General features: G+C 52.4%; 1 pseudogene; it reads right to left on the bottom strand.

The window, feature by feature from the left end:
* Positions 1 to 6,687: 6,687 nt before the first annotated feature.
* LOC103776914 lies at positions 6,688 to 7,092 on the bottom strand (annotated as a pseudogene).
* Positions 7,093 to 7,403: the final 311 nt, after the last annotated feature.

Genomic DNA, 7,403 nt, shown 5'->3' on the forward strand with positions numbered 1-7,403 from the left:
TTTACAATCATTGAGTCCAACCATTGTCTACCTCTTCCAGGCCACTTCCACACCATACCCCTCAGCACCCTGTCTAGATGGCTTTTAAATACATCCAGGGCTGGTGATAAGACCCAATGACACCTGTTCCTCAAGCTAAACAGATCTCCTGATGCTCTCCCACCACGTTCAAGTGCCAACCCCTGCTGGGTTTTAGGACAGACCTGACAGACCTGCAGCCAAATTTCCCTTGCACCCTTCCCACCACATTGAACATTTAAAACCCACCACGTTGAACATTTAAAATCCACCACGTTGAACATTCAAAACCCATCACACTGAACATTTAAAACCCACTACCTTGAACATCTAAAACCCACCACCTTGAACATCTAAAACCCACCACCTTGAACATTTAGAACCCAACACGCTGAACATCTAGAACCCACCACCTTTAACATCTAGAACCCAACACGTTGAACATCTAAAATCCACCATGTTGAACATTTAAAATCCACCACGTTGAACATTTAAAACCCACCACCTTGAACATCTAAAACCCACCACCTTGAACATCTAAAACCCACCACCTTTAACATCTAAAACCCACCACCTTGAACACCTAAAACCCACCACCTTGAACATCTAAGATCCACCACATTGAACATTCAAAACCCACAACACTGGACATTTAAACCCCACCACACTGAACATCTAAAACCCACCACCTTGAACATCTAGAACCCACCACCTTGAACATCTAAAACCCACCACCTTTAACATCTAAAACCCACCACCTTGAACATCTAGAACCCAACACATTGAACATCTAAAACCCACCACCTTGAACATCTAAAACCCACCACCTTGAACATGTAGAACCCAACACATTGAACATCTAAAACCCACCACCTTGAACATCTAAAACCCACCACCTTGAACATCTAAAATCCACCACGTTGAACATTCAGGACCCACCACGTGCCATGGGCTTGGCACCAGGGCACACAGCGTGACGCCAGACGCTGTTGGCTGACGCTGGCAACGCCATTTGCTGTGGCTTAAATATTTTATTGTGTTTTGGGGGGGGTGTTACCATGACGACACGAGAGCATCCGAGTACAACAAGGTACCAGGGTGGCTCCGAGCGGATCGGTTATTAAAGAGATCCTGCATTCGAGGCAGCACAACCATCTATTAATTACATCTGGAGAGCTGGAGCCTGCCCGGGTAACTAATATTACACGATTGTTTCCACCCTCACGGAGATGAGATTAATATAATAGCAAAAAATTTATGAAGCGTCTTTCATCCCAGAGTTTCCTTATCTGCTTCATTAAGTAATAAGGATGCGACAGATAAGAGATGAGTAACCAAGAGGCTGCAGAGCTTGTGCTGTGAGTTCCGTGGCACAGCGATCCCCCCACCGGAGCCGGGAGGGGTTTCTGCAGACTCAGTCCCGGGGCACTTCGCAGCCAGCTCGGGGCAGATATCCTGGATTGAGGTCTCCAAAAAGGCCTCCAGCACAGCTCTGTGTCCTTCCTACCCAAGAAACTAAAGGCTCTGTACAGAAAAAACTGCCTTTCAGCTTCCCGTGAGGATCGTGGGGCAACGGCAGGGAGGGAAAAATACCGACCCCGTGGCATCTTTCCTTTTTTTGGTATTTCCTTTGAGAAGGGCACGTTGCCCGCTGGCAAACGGTGACCTGAGTGACTGCCCTGGCTTCCTGCACAGCACCTCTGGTACGGCAAAGCCCCCGGAGCAGGATGGAGCCCTGGCTGTGTGCAGCAGGCTCCGAAGGAGCCGCAGAGCTCCCGCCGCGTTCACGGCGTTGGCCGACGGCCCCGTGGTGGGGTGGGACAGGAGGATCCAAAGCACAGCCCGGCCCCACGGAGAGACTCTGCAGGAGCTGGCACCTGGAGACCTTATAGAATCATGGAATTGGTTTGGTTGGAACGGACCTTCTGGATCATGGAGTCCACCTGTTCCCCCAGCACTGCCAGGTCATCACCAAACCACGTCCCTCAGCATCACATCTCCACAGCTTGGAAACCCCTCCAGGGTTCCCTTAGGGGGAAGAAATTGTTCCTCAGGGACAACCTCAACCTCCCCTGGGGCAACTTGAGGCTGGTTCCTCTTGTTCTTTGGGAGCAGAGCCTGACCCCCCCCTGGCTCCAGGCTCCTGTCAGGAGCTGTGCAGAGCCAGAAGGTCTCCCCTGAGCCTCCTTTGCTCCAGGCTCAGCACCCCCAGCTCCCTCAGCTGCTCCTCCCCACACTTGGCCTCTAGACCCTTCCCCAGCAGCTCCGTTGCCCTTCTCTGGCCACACTCCAGCACCTCAAGATACTTCTGGCGAAGAGGGGCCCAAAACTAACCCCAGGATTTGAGTATTATCAACCAATTAGTCCTGGCACTGGTTTGTAGCTGAGAGGGGAAGAGGAAAATGAATCAAATGAAACGTAGGACTGAGGTGACCCATGAGACCTGGTGCACTTAGTGCATGGATGGGTCCCACTGGGCCATTGAGGAATTGAGAATAAATTAAATAAGAAATTAAGAAAGCCATTGAATAAACCAAATATCTCACCAGAGACCCTCAACATCCTCTAGTGGCTTGTGCCAGCACCCAGCTCAGAGATGAGCACCATGATTCCCCCCAAAAGTTGCCTAAAACCTGCATCTCCTGCATCTCTCAGCCACCAAACTGTCACTGATTCAACCCGAGTTCTATATTTATTACCACAGGAATTTCAAAGAAATTCTGAAAGAAACTTCTGAAGGAAAAGGGGAAGAAAAAAAGACATAACTTATTTTTGGATAGGCTGAATTCATATCTAGTGGGTGTTGGGGGGGGGGTTATTTCCAGTTAACACCCATCAAAGACCTCTACTGGGGGCAGGGACATAAACCAGCCTCGACCAGTGACTGCTCTTCCATCTCCAAAATTTTTGCCCAACAGAACAAGCACACACGGGGCTGGGCACAGATCAAAACAGCAGAACTCTGTTAAATCAAGATTAAAAAAAAAACCCAGCTCAACCCTAGCGCTCCGTTAGGGTGTAAATGACTAATTAATCTGCGAGCTGATGTAATTTGTCCTCTCGGGAGGGTTTCTCTCTGCAGTAATCACCTGGCAGGGAAGGCACCGGGGTCGCTGAGCTGCCAAACCCATTCCTGATCTTCAGCTGCTTCGTCCCACCTGGGAGTTCAAGCTTGCAAGCAGTAAATAATTTTCTGAGCCCTTTTTTTTTTCATTCTGCTGCAAATAATATGGGTTTGGGGAGATATTAACAGATCTTGGCTGCAGACTAGCAATTTTAGAAGCCGCGGTGGTGAAGGAAGGTTGGTGGATTAGATGTTTTTTTTCTGCAGTGGATGGATCTTAAACCATCTCATCTAATTTGAAGAACCCATCTGGAAATAAAAAAGGGACTAGAAAGAAGCCTCTGGTTGGATCTCCCAGCCCTGGGTGTCGGTCTGGCAGCCTGGGTGCTGGTGGAGGTCAGAGAAGGGGGTTGTTTCCTGAGCAAAACCAGCAATTGGTGGGGAATTGCAGGAGGTTTGTCCCACCCTTTGTTATTTTTATAGCTGCTTTAGAGCGGAGCAGCCACAGGGAAAAAAAAATCACTTGGTATTAAATTGCCCAAGCGCTGCCTGGGCTGTGTGCAGGCTGAGCTCACGGCAGAGCTCACAGCACCCTTCTCAGCAGGATTTGTTTGGTCTGCAGAGTTTTTGACTTGAAGTTTTGAGATCAGAGATGATTTTTTTTCCTGTCTGATTCTTCTTCACCTCTGGCTGAGTTCGTGGTTGTCTGTCCTCAATGGAAACTCCTTCCTCCATCCAAAGTTTGCTGACGGTGAGGGTGAGTGGTGGGGCTCAGAAAGGAAACCAGGAGAGAGAAAATATCAACAGTTTATCTAACGATGCTCCAGCCCGTGCACCGCAGATATTGTGACGTAGGGATGGCCAGAGTTTGGAGATTTTTTGCTTCTAAATGCAGCTAAAATTATCTTGGACTCACCACGGGCACTGCTGGGCTCACTTTCCCTAAAAGACTGGGAAAAAAATTAGGATTTTTCTGCCTATCTCTTTCAAGTGAATTAATTCTTGGGGAGAGCTGGAAGCCAGAAAGGGATCTGTGATGTGTTCTGGCACCCATACACCCCAAAATGAAGGACATGGCAAATTTTCTCGTGCCAAAGCGAGGGGTTTGGCCCCTGCTCCTGCAGGATGCCACGAAGCAACATTACAGCTTTTCCTGAGCAGACTCTACCAGCTGCCAGCCTCGACTCCTGAATTTCCTGCCATTGTTGCAGGGTTCAGAACAACACTCGCTGTAGGATTCTGTTTGGTTGGTTGTTTTTTTATTGTCAGAGCAGTGATGCCCAGGCTGAAATAGATCCTGGTGGAAAAGTGGATTGCTTCAAGCAAAACCCATATTTTTTTCCTTGCACAAACCCATGGCGGGTCCTGCAAAAAAACAGCTACTGGGAGAATGAAACCCACTTCCCTGCTCGTTCTCTCTCTGACTCTGTGCTGAGTCTTTCCACGGCCGTTTCGTCCCCTCGGGTGAGGATGTTCTGGCAGTTGCTTGCAGAAAGCACGGGGGGAGATGATTTAGGGGAGCAATCTGCAGCCTGAAGCTCCTCTGAGCCCCCAGACTCCGTATCCAGCTGCTCTGGCTGGGAATCCATGCAAAGAACACGAGGCACCTTTGATTCTGCTTTCCTAGTTTTTCAAATCCAATTGATTTCAGATCAGCCTGGCTGTGAATAAAACCCTGATATGCTGCCTGTGTGTGGACACATATAAAAACAGACAGTTTTGCTGAGCCTACCTTGCTCTGCTGCTCTGAATTCAGGTACTCGCTTTGCTTGTTCCCACACTTGCTGCTTGCCAGGACAAATTATTCCCTTTTAAGTTCCTGGAACAAGTTCCTGCATTTCGTGCATTGAAATTCCTATTGTCAGGTCTCAGCCACAGGAAAACAGCAATTTTCCACCCCTCAGATTTGTTCTTGTGGGCTTGGTGTGGTTTAGCCAGCACAGTGCTGCTTGCCCAGAGGGGCAGGGGATGAGCTTTGCTGCCTTCAGCTTCCCAGTTTCCCACCTCGCTGGAAGTTTGGGACCAAGAAAGGCAGCAGGTAGCTCTGTGCAGAGGCACAGCCTCTTGTTAAGGGTTTGCAGATGCACGGAGAAAGCTGGAAATACCAATTCCTCCCCCAAATTCACCCCCAGGCTCCTAGACCTGCCTTCACTCCCTATTTTACACACGCTCCTCTGGCTTCCCCTGGCAGATTTGCTCTTCTGGTTATTCCAGGGGTGCGGACCAAAGGCTAGAAACCAAACGATTAAATAAAAAATTATCATCTCTCTGATTCATCCTAACCAGGAAGGGGCTTTGCCGACTAATCCCCAGCATCCTCAGACACAGATGCTCCTGACACTGAGCCAGCATCACCACTGGGTAGAACGGAGCCGTGCTGGTGGCGTTCCCAGCACCGCCTGGATTCTCCTCACCTCTCCCGTGGGAGAGCCTGCCTACGGCCGAGGGGTTTTGGGAAGAGGGTCTGGTAACCCCCGCAGAGCAAACAAAGCCCGGATCTGCTGAGGAGGGAGCCTCATCCCTCGCGGGCTCTGTCCCCCAGGCTGTCGCTGTGTGTGTGGTGACAGCGCCGTCATTTCTCCCGGGGAATTATCGGCGCCAGCTCGCGCGGCGCTGAGACGTCGGCTCCAAACGTGCTGGCACACGGCGAGGCAAATCTCACCCCCCCTCTGCCTCCATCCCCCGCCAAAATGTCTTTTGCTCCCTGGGAAGAAGGAGCAGAAAGAGGCGTCGTGGAAGCAGGAGACGTGTTGTGTTGGATCTGTTGGAAGAAGCCCGAAGCGCCGGCGCTGGGGAGGGGGTCGCGAAGCCGCGTGGCGCCCGCCCTTTATCTCCCACCCTGCTGTGGAAATGCCATCAGATAAAAGATCCCTGGGAGGGGGAGAGAGGCGAGGGGCTGTTCTGTGTCCGTGCCCCCCCTGCCACCTCATGGCTGAACTTTTGGTCGTGGCACGGCACAAGTGGGATCTGGCTCTGCCAGCAGGCACCGAGCAGTGGAAAAAAACCACGACTCAGCCACGCTGGCTGCAGAGGGACCTGAGAAATCCCTGGCACCTACTGCTCCCCCGTGAGCCCCGCTCAGAAAATCAGGGTGGGTTTGCTTAGGGACACACACCCTGCAAGTCACGCTGCCTTGCCCGAGCTTCTCCCCCAAGGCTCTTCAGAGGGTTCCCAACCCAGATCAAGAGCCACGCAACAGCTCCTGCAGCGCAGCAGGGGCACGTCCGGCACAGGCACGGGTTTTATGTCATGAGCTGATGCCATTCCGTGCTAAATATCCAGTTTGTGTTTGAACAAGGGGGTTGGGGAAGGAATGGACAGCTCTGTGGAGGGGCTGGGAAGGGAGAGATGCTACAAGTGCACACCCATGACACGCTACCGAGGGTTACAAAGCCTTTTCCCAACCTCCTTTTTCAGAGCTGACAAAGGATTCCCAAAGTCCCCTGCGACCAGGCTGGGGACAGGGATTATTTTTAGGGCTCTTTTACCAAATCAAGCTTTATTCGAATGGCAGCATTCCCAAACCCCCGGAGATCAGAGAGGGCTGAGCACAGCACCCAGGGGGAGGCGGCTCTGGGTACAGGGGAGGGCTCGATGCTCACAACTCACCTGTCCAGGGCGATGGCCATCATGGAGTAGATGCTGGTGAAGACGGCGGCGATGGGGAAGAAGTTGTGGAACTTGCAGTAGAGCAGCCCGTAGTACCACTCGTTGTGGATGGCGTAGGTGAAGTTCACCACCGTGTTGAAGGCGGCCATGGAGGCTTCGGCGAAGGCCAGGTTCACCAGGAAGTAGTTGGTGACGGTGCGCATCCTCTTGTGAGCCAGGATGATCCACATCACCACCACGTTCCCCACCACCGCCACCGCCACGATGAGGGCGTAGGCCACGGCCCACAGGGCCACCTGCCACGGGGGCTGCACGAACTGGTTGGAGAAGGACTCGTTCAGGGAGGCGTTGAGGAGCCAGCCCTGCTCCAGCTCCACGTCCAGGGGCAGGGGGTTATCCATGGCACCGCCACGCCGCGGCACCGGGCACCCGCCTCCCGCCTGCTTTGGGCTGCAGCAGGGTCAGGGTATGAGTTTGGGACGTGAGGCTGGTTGGGGGGACGGGTCCCTCCTGGTTCAGGGCGCAGCCGTTTTGGGGGGCACAGGTACCTCCCAGTTCAGGGGACACGGCTGGCTCAGGGTGGAGGTCTCTCCTGCTTCAGGGTGGGGGTATAGGACCCTTCTGCTTCAGGGTGCAGCCAGTTTGGGGGTGTAGGACCCTTCCAGCTCAGGGTGCAGCCAGTTTGGGGGGGGTAGGACCCTTCAAGCTCAGG

The sequence above is a fragment of the Merops nubicus genome, unplaced genomic scaffold (genome assembly GCF_000691845.1).
Source record: "Merops nubicus isolate BGI_N331 unplaced genomic scaffold, ASM69184v1 scaffold23297, whole genome shotgun sequence".
NCBI classification, from domain to species: domain Eukaryota; kingdom Metazoa; phylum Chordata; class Aves; order Coraciiformes; family Meropidae; genus Merops; species Merops nubicus.